This window comes from Bombus fervidus, chromosome 10 (genome assembly GCF_041682495.2).
Source record: "Bombus fervidus isolate BK054 chromosome 10, iyBomFerv1, whole genome shotgun sequence".
Taxonomy (NCBI): domain Eukaryota; kingdom Metazoa; phylum Arthropoda; class Insecta; order Hymenoptera; family Apidae; genus Bombus; species Bombus fervidus.
The window spans coordinates 10,157,066-10,174,887 of NC_091526.1; the positions used below are offsets into that span (position 1 = coordinate 10,157,066).

Sequence of the window (17,822 nt, forward strand, 5' to 3'; positions counted from 1 at the left end):
TCCCATCGGGGAGGCTCGGAGGCAAAACAGAATGGGACACGAGTAGAGAGAATTGGCACCTGCCGACACATCCGCGCTAGCTATAGGCGCAATCGTATCCTGTGTTTCCAAGGATATCGCGTAGGAAAAGCAAACATCGATGACGCTTAGATATCGAATGAATGGCAGTGAAAATGACGTATAATGTGAAAGGAACATACGCGTGATATCTTTTACGATTACGTCGATCATTTACACCGGAAAGACGAAGAAAATCGTGCAGCAAGTTTCAACAAGCTGGAAACGTTCTCTAAACGTATACACGAGCGACATAAATAATAGTATTCGGATCTGTCTTGCAACGATAACGAGGACGCACGCTACACGATGATCGGCGTGCACGTCAAGAGCGATTGCCGGCACGGTTGAACCGCTTGAACGAATCAGTAGTAGCGCGACGGTCGCGAAAGCATCGTCGGAATTATGCATCGGGCTGCATAATTTCGTTGCATACGGTAGCACGCGCGTCTGCGGCGCGCCGCCGGAGGGGAAAAGTCGATGGCTCGTAATGTGACAAACGAGGCGTCGTGATGCTGTCACGAAAATACCAGCCAAATGCCCGATACGCTCGTTCAAAGCCATTCTATTCGAATGTCGATACCTCGCGTCAGTCTTATTAATCTTCCGGCGCGAGCGTCGGGATATATTGCGTATTATAAACCGTAATAAAAAGAGGCACCAACGAGAAAAGAGAAAGGAGAGGGGAAGAGGAAAAAGAGACAGCAGGAATAGGAAGAAAGAAAAACGCAGAAGGAAAGAACAGTGAGTGAGTAAGAGAAAAGCAAGAGGGAGAGAGGAGGAGGAAAGTTGGGAGAGGGTGGCGAGAGCATTCAGTGCGCGAATTCTATGCGACTCGTACAATACGAGTCCTCTCGCGGAAAGCTTGCACGCGGCTGCTGCTCGAGATTTCCAGATTTCACGGCAGTGAATAAGCTGCCGATGCAAATTTAACCGGCGCTGTCGTTCCCCGCAGAAAAAGCCTAAATGCGTGCCGGAATAATTTGAATTTTTTCCCTCGTTTCCGGCCTCACAATGCCGGCCTCTCGCCGATCCGAGAGAAAGTTCGCGCGAACGAACTTCTCTCTGTGTCTCTACGACCCCCGTCCGTTCGTTAAACAACGATTTTCCGGCCTGAATCGAAAGCTCGGCCTAAAACCGACCAAATTTACAGGGCCAACGATCGAGCAGACTCTCAGAGAATAGGAAAATAACGGATGAGAAAATTGGACAACACGAACGTATATACTACACCACAGTGCACAGCAAGATCGGCTAATCGAAAGACTCGATGGAATCAACGGGAAGGTAGGAGGACGCAAATAGCCACGTCTGCCGACAGAGGAACCTGTTAAAAGTTGGAAACTGCGCTCACAGAATAGGGCGGTGCGATGAAAAGGTATACACAGGTGCAGTGGAACGTGTGTGGATGCCAGTGTCGTCGGTCACACGCACAGGACGAAGGACGATCGCCGTGTAAAAGGGATCGAGGAGAAGCAGGAGGACGTCGAGTTTGGTGTTGGATAAAGGGGAGGAAAAGGGTGGTAAGGTAGAGGGGGTGTGCAGAGAGAGTGAGAGAGAGTCCATGCGAATATGTTATACGCTCAAGCTCGTTCGCTCGTAACCGCGCAGTAGAATAGACGAATTGTTCGGCAGCAGAGCTTTTGTCTATTTTACGGAGTTCCAAGGGCTTCGAGCGGAGGGGCGAGTGGCGCAGCCAGAGCGGAGAAAGACATAGGGGGTGAGGGAGTGAGCTGAAAGCTCGGAAATATATTCTCAACTGAACGTTGTACGGATTCGCGCACCGGGCGTTCCTAATTATTGTTTTCCAGGCATCCGTCCTTTCTGGTTGCTGCGGTGACTGAAATTCTCGTTTCGAAACTTTCCCTTCGTTGCTAGCGTCGAGGAATTACGGAGCGAACCACCGGTCGCCTCATTTTTTTTCCACATCTCTTTCCAATCCTATTCAGCGCGGACGTATGGTCGCATTACCGCGTATAGCAAACGGTGTGTGCAGAAATTAATAAATTATCGAAGGACAATGCGTTCTCCTAAAGCGAGATGTCGAAAATTTTCAACCATATCACCTACCAATAAGCATAGAAGCGTGTAAGGGAACGTGAAACTTGCCGCAAACCGTGCTGCATAATCTCCAACCATATAGACGCAGACCTGCTATTTCCATTTTCCCCATACGTGCACTTAAATACATTTCCAGAAGACAAGATAACGAACGTCTCGTTAGCTTTTCAAGGCACACACGAAACACGATGGAGAAGCTGGAATACGCGATAGAGGAAAGGACCGACGGTGCAATAGGGCAAGCGAATGCGAAGGAATATAGGGATGGTTAGCGGGAGAGAACGAGAAGGAGAACCGAGAAAAGGGATGTTGGTGGGGCGGTCGTATCGGTTAAGTGGGGGAAATTGCAAAACAATGAGACGACGGGGTAGGGGTAACAATGTGAGGGACAATAGGCCTGATAATGTGCCAGAGAATGGACGCCTAGACAAAAGAGTCGAATAAGGGCGCGCGCACCTACCCGATCCACCACCCACATTACACCATTGACTCGTCCGTTGGCGTATAGAGAACGGAAAAAAGACACCTGCATGCTTCGATGTGGGTTATTTTAAGTTCGAAACAATACCAACCCCGTGTGAGTTAATCTTCTCGTAGGGAAAGCGAATAAAAAGTTTCGCGAATCAACCAAAGGGACACAACGCGAATCAAACTTTCTCGTCACGCATAAAGGAGAAATCGCCATAAAAAATAATTAAATTTTCTCCAATCTGCATCTCAAAATGCTATATTTTCTGTAGAAAGAGTTAATAAGATTTGACAATCGATTAAAGCAAAACGATTGGATTATCAAACGGAGGGACGAAACACCACCGAGTAACCGCTATGCGGAATAAACCAGAGGGATCAGAGCGGAGATCAGGGACGAGGGTAACGCGTGAAACCTACCGCAATGCCAGAGGCCAACGCCTGACATAACCGCGAGTTCTGGAGGGGTTGTGAGTCAAGGGGTTGAACGATCGAAACCTCGGCGTTAGCAGCTCGCTCGTCTGGCGTGCACCTGTTGTTTCTACTTGCCCTGAATCAGTTTGCGCCCGTATCACTGCCGTGTCCGATCTATCGTAATCGATGTATCGTAATCGTCCTTTAACTTCCAACGTTTTAACGAACAACGTTTTCACAGTTTATTCGTAACTTTGGTACGATTTACCAGTGTCTCTTACGTACGAAGATGTTTCCAAGTTAATCGTCGTTTCATGGAAATTCCACTTTCATCGTCAGGTCATAACGCAACTTGTTTTTCTCTGAGAAGCACTGTCCCTCCTGGTGACGCTCTCCGATAATTAGCATTTAACACAGCTGCCAAGGTACGGGGAGGTGGCACGGCTAGATGGAGAACAAGAAAGTGAACTCTCGTCGTCTTTTCGCTCGCTGAAAAATACGTCGCGACAACGTCTACGAGATCGCGCGGCGGTGTCGTTCTTCGGAACTAAGGAAGCAAGTGAACTCGACGGCTCTGACAGAAGAAGGAAAAGAAAGAGGCGACGCGATCCGCGATAGAAAAGAGGAAGAAAGTCCGAAGGAAAGGGCCAGAAGGCACGGAAGAAGAGAATAGAGAAGGCAGAGAAGAAAAGAAACGGACGAGGAAGAGGAGAAGAACGACGACGAAGAAAAAGAGAAGAATCGCGACGAGACGAAAGAGAGAAGTTGTGAAGAGGGAAAGACCAAGGCACCGAGGACAGAAGTGGCCGTACAAGGCAGGAGCGCCACAAACAGTCCATAGAAATACCCCAGCCGTAGAATGCAACTGCCTCTTTGTGTGGCAGCTTACACAGATAGCCCGCGAGTTCGTGTTTAAGCGAGCGTCGGTGTGCGCGAGAGAGTTCGCGAGCGCGCGCCTGTTATTTAAGCTTCGCATAATGGCAACTCTTTTATGCTTCTTGTGTCTTACATCTGAGACTGTGTCGCTCCAGAGGGCGCATTCATTCCCGTGAATACCGTGCACGGGCCTTACAATGGCCTTCTCTACGCCGCCTGCAGCACCTACGGCACACCACCGAGCTGCGCGCTCAAAGTGCAGCCACTCTAAGGATGCGCGACGCGGTCGCCTTAGTTTACAGCCTTAGGACAACCACAGTGTCGCCCCTCTTTTTCCTATCTCTATCCACGGCTCTAACTCTTCGCTATACCGCGATTTTTTCCCGTCAGAGCATCGCGTCTCGGTCTTCTTCTTCTTCCTCTTTCACGAACCTTACACGGTTTGATAGTTAATTTGCAGCGCGACATAACGAGACCGGTCTCTCTTTCTTGTACCAGCCCTTTTCCATACTCGCGGATTCCAACTATACCAAGGAACCGGAGAAACCGAGAAAGAAACGACGAAAGAAAATCATGCTCGCGATAGGAAAGAATACATCATCGAAACGACTGTTCCTCGAAGCGATGCGAAACGAACCGAGAGGAATACCGCGGACCCCCCTCGTCTCTCGACGACGTTCCACTCTTTCATTTATTCCGCGAGGGCCGTCAATAGGAGAAAAAGCTCGATCCGCAAACTTTTGTGCCGCTCGTTCGCTCCGCGACGACCTTCCGGGGGAGGCGACTTTCGAGGCCGGTTTATCGTCGAACGATCGTTTCTCCGAATAATCGCGAACGTGCCTAACGATCGTGGCCGAGGTGGTTGGGTTCGTGCACACGAGGCACGCCACCTTGCGATCGGTCACAAAACAGCGACACAATAACCGGGCCGCAACAATGCCGGGCGACAATGCAGCGCCACCAACACACCGGCGAGCCGAATCTATTGTCTGTACTTCTCTTGTTCTCCTTTCATCCCCTGCACTTCCACGACGAGCCGCAAAGAACGAGGGAGAGACCCGGTGAATCGAGCTGCGCGCGGGGTAACAGCGGAGGGAAAAGCTATCCGCGAATGTCGCGACCTCACGGGACGACTTTGTTTAATTGCGCTGACTCGATTAGACGACCACTCTGCCAGACTCGCTCGAGTTCTTCCGCATTGTATTTTTGCGGCCGTTGTTAATGCCGTAATCATCGTTCCCCCGGAGTAACAGGAATTCAATGCGTCGTTCTCCATTGACGTCTCGACCATACCCTTCTTCCTCGATTTTCCTTTCTCATTCTCACCATTCGAAGCTCGTGGCCAGTGAATTAAGAAAAGTACGTATTGGAAACCAGTTCCTTGCTCTAAAGATTCCTCGTCGTAGAAGAATCTGTTATGCTTGGTCTTGAATGAAAAATCCTTGGTTGCAGCTCGAATGAAGAAACGAGGTTGACCACCGCAGCAGAGATCGTTCAATTCTCTTCGCAAATCAAAAATGCAACTATCAGCAGAGGGGCTGCGGGGGAGAAGATCGCCCACTTCGCGAGGACCAGCCAAAAGAATACGGAGTGCCGGGCGAGTGGAAAGTACCTTCACGCAGCAAGATGGATAAGGGAAAGAAAAAGAGAGGCGATACGGGTTAGACCGTGGCTGTAGAGAGAGAAAGAAAGAGAGAGAATCGGCCGCCCCACTCATCCTCCCGTCCGTCTCATTGTGTCGGACGATTGTCTTAGAATAATGGCGGAGACTCACAATAGTGACTACAATGCTTGCTCGTCTAACAATGCGGTGACGTCACGCAGCGTCGTGTACGTGAATGTACCGGCACGGGCGCCCCGGCGTCGTGTGCGTCGTCTCTTCAGAGTTCCTCTTTCTCCCTCCCCCTTTCTTCGCGGCTCCACACCCATCTTTCTCTCGCATCCCCCTCTGCCCTCTCCCTTTCCGCGATTCTTCGTTTCGTTATTCGCAGCTCGATCACCCACTTACGCTCGAGTGAGGTTCAATTGGCACTAGCTTCCAAGATTGCACGCGTTGGATACAATTAACGACCCGGTCCCGGGCCAGAGAAATCGGCTAAACAATCGTCGCCGAGCTTCACGCAAAAAAAGAGTGGCGCCTATGGGACCAAAGGTTGTACGGAAATCAACGTACAAAAGCTCTTGGAGAAGGAAGCAGCAGATAGTAATAGCAAAAGGATGTATCGACAGAATTCGATCGAATCGTCAAAGAAATTTATTTCCTACACAATAGAGCTAGGTTTCCAAGAGGACAAATCAGCTTTCCGACGTTACCTTTCCTGTCTCTGTTACATCGATCAAGTTTGACTTTCATTGGTCGCGTGCACGGCCCCTGCCGTCTTTCGGGGCACCCCTGCGTGACCGTGGATTCGGTCAAGTCATCCCTAGGGATCACTTCGAAACGCGATTCCACTCCCCTTTCTTTGTTACGCGATAGGGCGTCGGTTAACGAGGTTATTAAGCGAAACGATAAATGCAATTACACATCGACCGTTCCACGTGTGAATTCCATTTCGATATAAAAATCGAACTTTTCCATTGAATCTTCTTTATCCGACTAAGAGACGAGACTTAATCGAGAGAAACCAGTTACTTCGCCATACACATTGTCAATTTCTCAGACGTAATCATTTCTTTTTTAAGGATCCTTTGTCTTTCTACATCAAAGCCATCTAACTAAAATCGATTTGCTTTTGCTAATTTACAACATCGTAACCACAGAGATTTTTAATTAACAAGTGACCTGGTGAACAGATTAAATAGCTAAAGAGAAAAACATTTCGGTAGTCGCTTGTTATTGAACAAAATAATAAACGCAATTACACATCGATCGCTCCACGTGTGAATTTCATCTCGCGCGATATAAAGATCGAACTGTTCGATTGATCCCTCCGTATCAAAGGTATAAGGTACGATTCACGTAAAATAGTGAAAGAAACAAGTATTTCGAATATATGGTTGCGTGAATTTTAATACAAGAAAGATCTTCAGCGATGGTTCGCGAATAACAGCTGCAGGATGAAAAGAAATCCCGTACTTTCAGATCGCAAGAAGCAGCCTATCGACGAGATAAGAATAAACCGGCGCGTCTTGAGGGCGTGAATGGGAGCCGACTGTTAATTAATACCGGCATTCGAGTCGCATTAAATTGCACGAATTGTACGGCATCACCGACGGCAACGCCGCCTTTTGCAAAGACCAGGTGCAGGTTGAAAAGACTCTTATTAGCAAATAGCATGGTGCACCCAACGGAGCTGATACACGAGCGAATCGAAAGAACGGAAGGAGGATCCTCTTCCTTGTGCGCGGCCGCGATTCCAGCAGGATCTCGCAAAGGTTGAGAAAGCCAGACTGCACAAGTGGAATAGAGAGGGTCGAGGGAGGCGAGTTCTTTCGACGTGAACGAGATTTCGAGACGTTTCGCGCTATGAAGACGTCGATTTAAATACCTTTTGGTCGATTCGAGCTGCCTTTGAAAACACGCGTTTCAATCGCAGACAACGGAAAGAATTATACAGGAATTTTGTATCTTTTTTTTCCTTCAGATAATGAAATGTCACGTCATTCTATGAGTAATACCGTCCTTTATTTCGCACTTTGAATTTCTAAGGTAAACTCAAAAAGTACATGCTGAAATGTATAACAATTTTTTGGAATATTATGAACGGATATATATATCTATTTCATATAGAAATGATCGATATTAATGAATAAAGAAGGAAGTTTAGTGATGGGCCTAAAACATCGAAAATATCTAAAATAACGAGAGTTATTGGATTATCCACCCTATGAAAATGAAACTTATAGAAGAACCAAGGATAAAAAGCTATATGGAAATACTTTATGTAGCTATTATACGTATTACGATAATATAATTAAATCTTGAAACCTGCAATGTGTCCTTTATAATCCCCCATGCTTAATCGAAGCATCAACCCCTTCAGTTGCACTCCACGAGCAACAGAAATTACCATATATATAAGTATCATTTAGCCTTCTCTGGAAGAAGCAAATATAATAACTCAGACATTCATCAGATGTGGAATAAAATAGTGACGAAACCACGGGACGAATGTTCGGTTTGCTCAACGTGTTTCAACCAACAGGAGTATTCTTTTCAGGCCCCGCCGTTTGATGAACGAGAAACGATCGGCGACGTTCAAAGCGATCTTGCGCGCGGCGGGAGGAACGACGATAGCACAAAGATTTCGCGAAAGGGGTGGGCAGGGAAGGGGATGGCGGCGAGTAGAGGAGAGAAAGAGATAAAGGGAACCCAGAAAGACAGGGGTACATTGTGCTGGGCCGCTTGATACTTTATTCCGTATAAAAGGAACGGCGGAACAATGGCGGGAACGCGGAAGAATGGAATGAAATGGGACCGAGGGAGACGGATCGAGAGAAAGGAGGAAAGAAAGAGGCGCACTCGCGCCAGTGTGAAGACTCATCACTCTGTAAACAATGCGAGAAGCGAGAGTGACTCAAAGAGTGGCGGAATCCTCAGAGTCCTTCCCTCGGTCGGCAAGAGGGGGATGATAGAGGACAGGGGAGGAAAAGTCCATCTACGTCTTCATTTTTCTAATATTTCGACTTTCTTGATCATCGACGGAGCTTTCTTCGCGCGCTCGCCTCAAGGACTTTGTGGTCTCGTGTATCGAGCATCACGCGTGATGAATCCTCCACTCTAATCTCGCAAATTGCAATAATCAAACGTACGCTGGTTCGTGAAAGTATTTAAATACTTAGCATAGAAACTTTTTTTTATTTTAATACTTTTAGTTCTAATTGTCGAATAGTATCTCTGACTTTATACATAACTGTAACAATTTCGATCAAATTATCAAATTTATGGTATTTAATTTCATTTTGAATTTTCCATTCCCATGATACGTATTGGTATACATAATAAAATTAAATTAAACATTCTGAAACTAAATAATCTGGCCGTAAATTGCCGTGGCCCTCGATGGTTCGATATATATCATCGATACAATGCACCAATGTTAAATCAGAGAGGTTGAACATTTATCATTCGCATTCCGAAAACTCGCTGCGAAAGATTCTCTGTTTAGTAAAGCGTGAGCGATCAAATGACAGTATGGTCGTTAGGACAAATAGAAGTTGGCGGGTTCAGGAGGTTAGAAAGCAGCGTTTACGCAAAATTCGAGCGATGCCGACGTCGGCGTGGTGATCGTCGTGGTCGCTGTTACGAGGCGGATTCACAAAGCTATCGGCCAGGCAGAGGCCGTGGTATTGTTGGACGAAGATAGGATTCCTTTGATTGTCCGGGACTGTGCGAAACCGTCCAGGAACGAAAGGGAGGAGGAAGAGGAGGCGAGAGGCGCGCACTGGCAGGAGAACCCGCTTTACATAACGCGTTATCCACCGCGACAATGGCCGCCGAGAGCCGCGCCTCGAGAAAGAATCGTTTGATGTCGAAGGATTCATCGCGACCGTGCTTCAAGTGAGACCAACAGAGAGAAGAAAGAGGCCAGGAAATGAAGGGAGTGGAACAAGGAGGGCTGGAAAATTAATTTCAGCCGGTGAACAGAGAGGGAACGAAAAGCATCGACTCTGGTTGAACGCTTCAGAATAGTCGAGAAAGACGGAGAAACCTTTCGACTGTCCGAGATCGAAGCGTAGTCGTCTGCCACCGATTTCTTTTTTATCATCCTACTACCATTCTCGATAAATACACCCTCCTTCCCTCATAAACATCGTATATATCAATTTCGACGTTTCCACGCTGAACTACATCTAACTCTTAATCGACGTACTCGAGTAATTGACCAACAAATTAGGATCACGTGCAGACATTATACTTTGCTAAGTATAAACGTTATACACACGCGTACTATGTCAGACAAATTGTTCCTGGTTGTTTGCATTGTTATCAAATACGCAACAATTACTTGATTCGTTTAATTTATTATTACAGCATATTGAAAAATATCTGCGTATTCTTATGGAGACATAACGAAGAATCATTTTTAATGCATTTATATGCGTTGTATTGTGAGTAATTACAGAAACGATTCAAATATTCATCTTTTTATCAAAAGAAATTGATTCGATTTTAGATAGAATACTATAGGGCAAAGGTTAATTATGTAAACATAAATGTGAATTTGAAATATAAATTTGAAAAATGAAATTCTTTATATAAAAACGTCGAAAGAAGATTTAAGTTCACGTGTCACGAACATTGCACACGAATCGAAGCTGGACGCCTCGACTGATTCTTGTCCCTCGGCTGCAGGTTGAAGTGACTGAAATGTGCCGCCAATGGTACAAGGGTGCGTGGCGCCAGCCAGGGTAAGTCCCATAGAAGTCGTAGAAAGAGAACGAGAAGCAGAAGGCGACCCACAAAGAACGAGGCAGGGAAAGAAAGACGAGAGGGGGTAGGATGGGGGTTGAAAATATTTAGACATCCGCGAAGGGATGAATAAGACTAAATTGTATCCACAATGCTGTCTCAGAGGCAGACGCGCTCTGAATAGCCTTAATAAACTCGCTGAATCCTCGGAAATATTTCCAAGCCGGAGGAGTACCGAATGCGGCGAAAACTCTTCTCCCCCTACCGACTTCGCGTTCTTCTCGTTCTAGCAAAGCAACCACCTTGTCGCCCACCCCCTCGCGACCAACATCACCACCCTCTGCCTCTCTTTATCTTCTAGATATCTACGCGAGATGCGAACGTGACAGGGCCCGTTGAAACTTTCCTCGAGAGGGCCTCACGCAACGAAACGTAGCCAAATAAAACGTAACCAAGATCAAAGAGCTGAAGATTATTGGAAACCTTCCTTAAAATCAACCGTCATGGAAGATAAAATTAATTTGAAGAATTTTATAACTTTGAGATTTAGTTACATTTTCAAGTATAAAGAATCAACTTAGATATAGATAAACTAACGAAGGTTTGTACAAGCTAAAGATATAATCGTTAAAACAAGCAATATTTTTTTAAATTATGGAAAGGCTAGAAAAATACATGTCTAGCTTCAAATAATTTTATTCAATGATAAAAGAACTTTTTTGGCGATACGAGATTTATCGACAACACGTTGAATTTCAAAACTGCTCCTTTGGAAGAATGGAAAACGTGACTTATCGTCTATTTCTTCTTCAACAAATAATTTTTCTACGAATAAGATTCTGAACGATGAACAGCGTTTTAATTCTAGCTCGGAAAATTAAACCGGACTTACTCTTCTCAAAGTCGAAGAAGATAACGCTACGATACTTTCTGTCCATTGTCCAGAAACTTTGGTCGGAGCATGAGAGTCACTAATGGACTCCGATTGTGGCTCCAGTTTCTTCATTTTTCTCCAAATTCCTACGAAGCAACACTTCTTTTATGAAATCCAAGATAGATAGATATCTATGATCATTTCGCGATTGAATTAAATTTATGAAAAATAAGGACACGATTCTTCCATCTTGCTTTAGGGTGGCGTCAATGGGAATGGGATATGTAACGCGTAGCTGTTCCATTGGTCTGTATAATACATAGATTTGCTACCCGCTGCGATACACTTTTCCCTGCATTAGGAAAAGAGCATTCGCTCGTTTGTCCTACACACCGATTTGTTTCAGCTCGCAACCGTTTCAGCTGCTGATTCCCTGACAATTTTCAAGAGATTCCAGAACGAATCGAAAGGTTTCGATAAAATTAATATCTTCGCTAAGAGATTCCGCCGCAGCTTGGTCGATTTTCCTATCAACTTCCGATAAATTCCAAAGTTCCAAAAGATTCCTGAGAAGTCCCGTCAAGGTTTCGATGAAATAAACAATTATAACTAGACGCGAAGATCCTACCCACAAAGCAAAAAGGATGTATCGATTTTCCCGAATCCCTGCCAACGATTCTCTATTCAATTCTAAATCGATAGGTCATTACGTGTTTCTGTAGAAATCATAGAAGTCGAGCGTTCGCAGCGCGACGCGAAACGACGATGACAACTCGGAGGAACACGTCGAACGCGGTGAGCGAGAGAAACGAACTGCGTGAAAGGGTGCGGAAAAGGAAGCAGGAGAAGGAAGGGGCAGGTGGAAGCGAAGCCGGGCAGAAACGGATTCACGATTTCGCATGAATCGCTAGTTACTGAATAAAGTCCTTTCTGCCGGGTTGGCCGGAGCTGGCGGTGGCTGACTTTACTTTATTATATGTATATTCGCTGCAGCCAGGATGGAAGAGGGTTTTCGCGGAGTTGAAGGGACCCAGAGGACGGCGGGGGTGTCTGGCGGAGGAGGCGGTGGGTGGAGGTAGTCATTCAACCGTGCGGTTCTATGAAATCAAAGGCCACATTGTCACCGGAATTACCTCCATTCGGAAACGACGTATTCAGGCTAGCAGGCGCACGTGGAATTAACCCTATTTGTTTGCCGCCTTCGAGTCGCGTGTAACGAAGCCACGATTTATTCGCGTATGCCACCGCGCCACGCCGCGAGGGACACACTGATCCTGTGTGTGCGTGAACGTGTATGCGAGGATCCAAGCGGCCTAGAATCGATAGGAGCAGCACGGGGTGAAGGAAAAGGAGTTTGTTCCAGCGGCAAGAATCCTGAATCGCAGCTAATGACTCGTTACCAGTCGTTCGTTCTTGAATAAAATCCGCGCGTCAAACGGGACGACGACGTGACGACACCGGCGCTGCTTTATGCTGAAATGCCAATTACACGGACACGACGATTAAGCGAAATAGCCGTTATTGGAGCACGTCGCCACGAGGATGCGACGATTAGACCAACGTCAGGGAAAGCAAACTATCACCGCCACCGAGAGACACGAATCCTGCCATTCCATCGCAATGCAGAGAAATTTTTATATGTGCAGTGGATCGTGAAAATGTTTATACTTATCGCACAAAGCTTTTATGTTTATGGAATTGTATGCGTTATTTAAAATATTTTTAAATATTATTAACACTATAACGAGACACGATTATCATAATTATATACGCGTATACACGCACAATACAATGCATATTCGCAAGTATCTACAAGTGTTCGAATACTTTAGTGAACTGTATGTACGTATTCGAAAGGAGACGAAGATAAAATAAAATACACGACCTCTCGTTCAGCTCCGATAATGATCAACGGAGAACACTGAAATGCAAAATATATGTGTATACGCAGCCTATATTTGGCTATATCTAATTTCTATATGATCCCGCAGAGATCTTCTATTTGGATCTGGTCGACAATGAATAGAAAACGCGCGGACATCTATCGTTTTACCGATGGGAAGTGCAGCCGAATTTTATTGATTAATTGATCGGCGATCCGTCACCGGGGTAGTTCACCAATAGGGTTATTATATAGGCTATCGCGTCGATCCTGTCAGCTGTTGGCGTTACGGTTAAACCCACCCGAAATTTCACGCCTGCAGATGACACCGCCTAATTCACCGGCTATCCCATGCTGCGATATCGGTTTAGAGATTCGACTAGCCGCAGTGGATTTTCGTTTATTACGGGCAGGTGTAAATTATAATTATTTCGGTAACATCTGCCTTCCCTTCGAGCGCTATTCCAATCTATGAAACGAGCAGCTCCTCCATCGATTCGATCGAACGTTAAATTTTCCACGCCTCCTCCGTTTCATAAAACTAATATCTCCTATTAATAACCGCATTCAATTAGGACAAAGTCTGCTAACAAGAACTTAATGGTTCTCTAATTTTTCACCCTGATATGCGATTAAAATCTTGAATTATGAAATTGAAATTTGAAATCGAAGTATTTAAAAAGAAAAAATAATTGGATAAAGAGAAATTATTGTTGATGAAGACGCGTTAAGAAGTTCGAAGTTTGAAAAGCAGTGAAACTAAAGTTAGTATACAGCGTATACACCGAGCCACGTGTGTCTTCAGGACCAAATAGCCACACGTTCACAGGTGGCTGCAGATCTCGCGTGCTGTATTTGGTCGTGCAAGTCGCAGACTAGGGGATTCACGGAAGGCGTGTTATTTCAAAAGCTTTCAGAGCGCACGATCCTTGCGGTCGCGTTGAAGACCGCTGACGGAGCACCTCGTTCCCACCCCGAAACCGCTAGCGAGCCACCCCCCCCCGCCTCTGCCTACGATAACAATGGTCGATTTTAATACACCTCGCGCGACAAGGGGTGAGCGAGATGAACGAGCACTGACGGGGAAAAGGCGATCTACATTTGACGTGCGTCCTGTGAATAAAAGTTGGGGTGGAGAGAGTCGAGAAGAGAAAAAGAGAGAAACGATGAAAGAAACGTGGTAAAAAGCGAGAGAAACTCAAAGACCAGAAGAGGCCAAGCAACTTAAAAAATAGAAGAGGAAGGGCAGGAAGCAGAAGAAGCAGAAGAAGAAGAAGAGGAGGAAGAAACGAATGGATGACACGATAGAGGGTGCAAAGGGGAAGGAAGAGAAACAACAAGAGAGTAGAAGGGCAGAGGAGCGTGCAAAAGCGCACGCAAAGAAAAACAAATGAACGCTGCCTAACCGAAACAATTGAAGCCTGCATGGAATAGGGGTTGCTGGCCTTTTATGTTGCCCACCCTCTATGCTCGCCACCCCCGACCAACCACCACCTTTACCAGTGTGCCTAACCCGCAGCTATATCCAACGTCACTTCCACCAGCGCCTCCTCTCTTCTTCCGTCAACCCCCTACCCCCCATTTTTATTCCCCCATTTTTGGCCCTCACCGGCAACTCCCCCTCCCCTTCGCGTTTTGCCTCAACGGAACTCGAACGAGGATATTCGAGCGATCGTTCTGATGAGGCCTTTATACGATTCGCGAGAGCCTTTCAGCCGCGCACGCCTCGGATAAGAATTTCAATTTCTCTCTAGCGGCGCACGATTGTATCGGCAGCCGCTTATGCATCGCTGATCGTTTCCTCGTTTCCCAGGAATAGGACTCTATATAGATATTTTTCTTTCTTTTTACCACGAACCTTTCTTTCTTTCCCTTTTTGAGGAGTTGGACCCCGGAAGTTACTTACGAGTTGAATCTTGAACGCTGTGTTTTTGGTTCAGTAAGGAGGAGATCTTTTCTTTTGGTTGCTTAGAGATTAACTCATTGGCGTGCTAATTATTTTTAAAAAGTTACGAATATTTTATCAGAAGCAAATTCTCCTTTTAATATGCTTATTTACCCATGAAAGAGGCGTTTTTTCTTATCAGCCTCTACATTCTATTTTCATAGTATTAAAGTTTTATAGCGATACGAAAGTAGTAAGTAATATGGAATTTAATGTAGTTAATTAATACATAAATGGTATAATAAATATAATCGTGAAACAATGTTTTATGTAGCTGTACTATGTATAACATGACCTGACCCTATAACTTGAATTTTATTCAAATTTCAAAAACTTATTAATTACTTTAAATTATTTTAAAAACACCAAGTAATAAGAAATAATATTTCACTTGTTAATTATCACTCGTTTACCTCTTTTTTTCTTTAAGTTTAAGAAATAAAATGAGGCAAAAATTTAGAAGAATATTTAGATAACCATCGATTATCGTATGTAAATAAAATGCCAAAATAAAAATTTTATTATCTACTGGTTGGAGAATTTACACTTATACTTCTAAAATATATTATATTTCACATTTATATTATATAAAACCGACTAACTTTGCCTTGAGTTTCAAGGAAATTATAGTCCGCTATACGTGATAAAACCAGAAACCAAACAGAAAAAACGTATCTATGTAAACATCTGTTACGACCTGAATAGAATTATCTAATCGGAGTTAATCTAATAAAAGTGCGTAATCGTTTCGCGAAACTTGCGATTCCGCAAACTACAGGTGAGACCATAAATGAGATGCAATGGCGTCGATTGGTGAACGAGCGGTGAACCAAGCGTTAAAAAGCAGTATTTAAAAAGCTGTACTCACCGATCAACGATGTCGCAGGAAATTTGGTACACGTGCAACATAAATCAGATCCCCGGGGGATGATAGAGATACGGCACTCTAACAGCCACTCAGTCAAAGCCAAATGTCATAGCAATCCGCGCACTACATCGAGCCTCGTCGACGCGTGTCACGTCAAGGCAAAATTCAAAACCGAAATTCCGAGCATTGTCCTCGTGTCATAGCGTCAGTCACACGCGATTCCGAGAAACGCGATTTCCGCTGAAATCGCCTAGGTTCGGCCACTGCCCACGGCAAAGACAACATCGCACGTTCTACGACTTATTGAGATATAGTAAATACGAACGGCTGGGATCTAATTACACGCGTCATTGACCTCGAGACACATAATAAACACCGTTTTTATCCTCGTTCTCGCATCTCAAAGCACGGCACACTGCGTGACGTTCACATGTTGTCCCGCCAAAAAGTTATGCTGAAGAAGAAGAATATTCCTGGTCCACGGAATCCGCGAGCTCTGATTGGCTGCTCTTTTTGCAATAACGAATCATCTTCGAGAAATGTTTGGAGTTTGTACTACGCTGGTCAAGATGAGGTTAGGTAGACACCCGCGAATTGATGAACTCCGATATACGAGAAGGACAAATGTTTTTACTCGATAATTGAGCTATTTTGTACGAAATGTTCCTTTCAGGAGGATGATTCTTTTGTTAAACGACGTTTGGTACACTGTCAACGCGATATTCGTCACTAACATGTCACTCCACGAGAAAAGACACTGATCACTCCGACACCTCCGACGCGTACAAATACGTGCTCTGTAAAAATCGAATAGGAAAACGAAACAAGATGCTACGTAGATATATGTCACTTTCGCGGCCGAATAAAACGCGGAAACACACTATTTTCGAGTGGAGAACGAGAACGGACGTTATGACAACGTTTACCGTGTCGCGCGCAGCATGGAACTGATCGCTGCGTGCCACCGTATCTCCCCACTACCTCGCGCCCCCACCACTTCGCTCGGCACGTTACCGCAACAAAGATGAGGCACAGGTACATATCCAGAGAATAAATAATATTCGATACAACACTTCGTAGACGAGCGAAGGTAAATAATCTAAATGTAAGTCGATTTTATATAATATGTTTGATGTTTCGAAGCAATTCTCATATGAAAAGAAATGGTTATAATTAATTGAAGCTTTTACTTCCTTAGAATATTATTTGCTTTCGTTACTCATAAAAAGAAGGAGGAACGATTAATATAACAAAGTATAAATAGAGTTTTCATCGTAGAATTAATATATCACCATGAATAGATGAGTTCTTTATTAAAAACTTTCGGATATCGTTATTTTTGCAGGCTACAAGGAAAATAAACGACAGATAATAAATAATAGTTATTTTGTTAATTTTTATGGTAAAGTCATTGGAAAATAGCTCATTTTTATTGAAATGACAGTGATTACTAAGTCCTCAAGTGATTTTTCTAAACATTAAATGATTAGAAAATATTACTTCTTGAGTGTTTAAATGATCAAAATTTCCTTGGTTACCGGTAATAATTATTAATGATGATAATTGCTTCGATTACGAATAACCATTATTGATAATGAAAACGTTCTTTGGTTACGAATAATCATTATCAGCGACGAGAATACTTTTTCGTTACACATAACCAATATTGGTAATGCACATTATTTTTTATCACTAGCAAACATTATCTCTGTTATTAAAAATTTTTTTGGATATGAGTAACCATTACCAATACATATAAAATTTCTACTCCACCCTGGATGTTTTTCCAAATGACTAAAGCATCCAACAATAACGTTCGGCTGCTTCGTCACTTTTCATAGAATCGAAGAGCGATAGATTCGCGAGAAACGAAAATCCCCTCGAATATTTAACACGTGCTCGAGGTTCGACCTTTCGAGACCAAGGGTCCTACCTTCCTCTACCCTAAAATGAACTCGAACCATACGGCGCGGGGCATTGTTACATCCAATCCCTCGATATCATCATTGTCGATTCATTCGACAC

General features: G+C 44.5%; 1 long non-coding RNA gene across 1 annotated transcript in view; it reads right to left on the reverse strand.

Annotated features, from left to right (window-relative positions):
* The window catches only part of LOC141445837 (uncharacterized), a 120,241-nt gene extending 103,223 nt beyond the window's left edge, over positions 1-17,018 (reverse strand). The window contains exon 1 of the long non-coding RNA XR_012453393.1: positions 15,798-17,018. This is a non-coding gene — a long non-coding RNA (uncharacterized lncRNA). The remainder of the gene's footprint in view (positions 1-15,797) is intronic.
* Between the last annotated feature and the right edge of the window lie 804 nt (positions 17,019-17,822).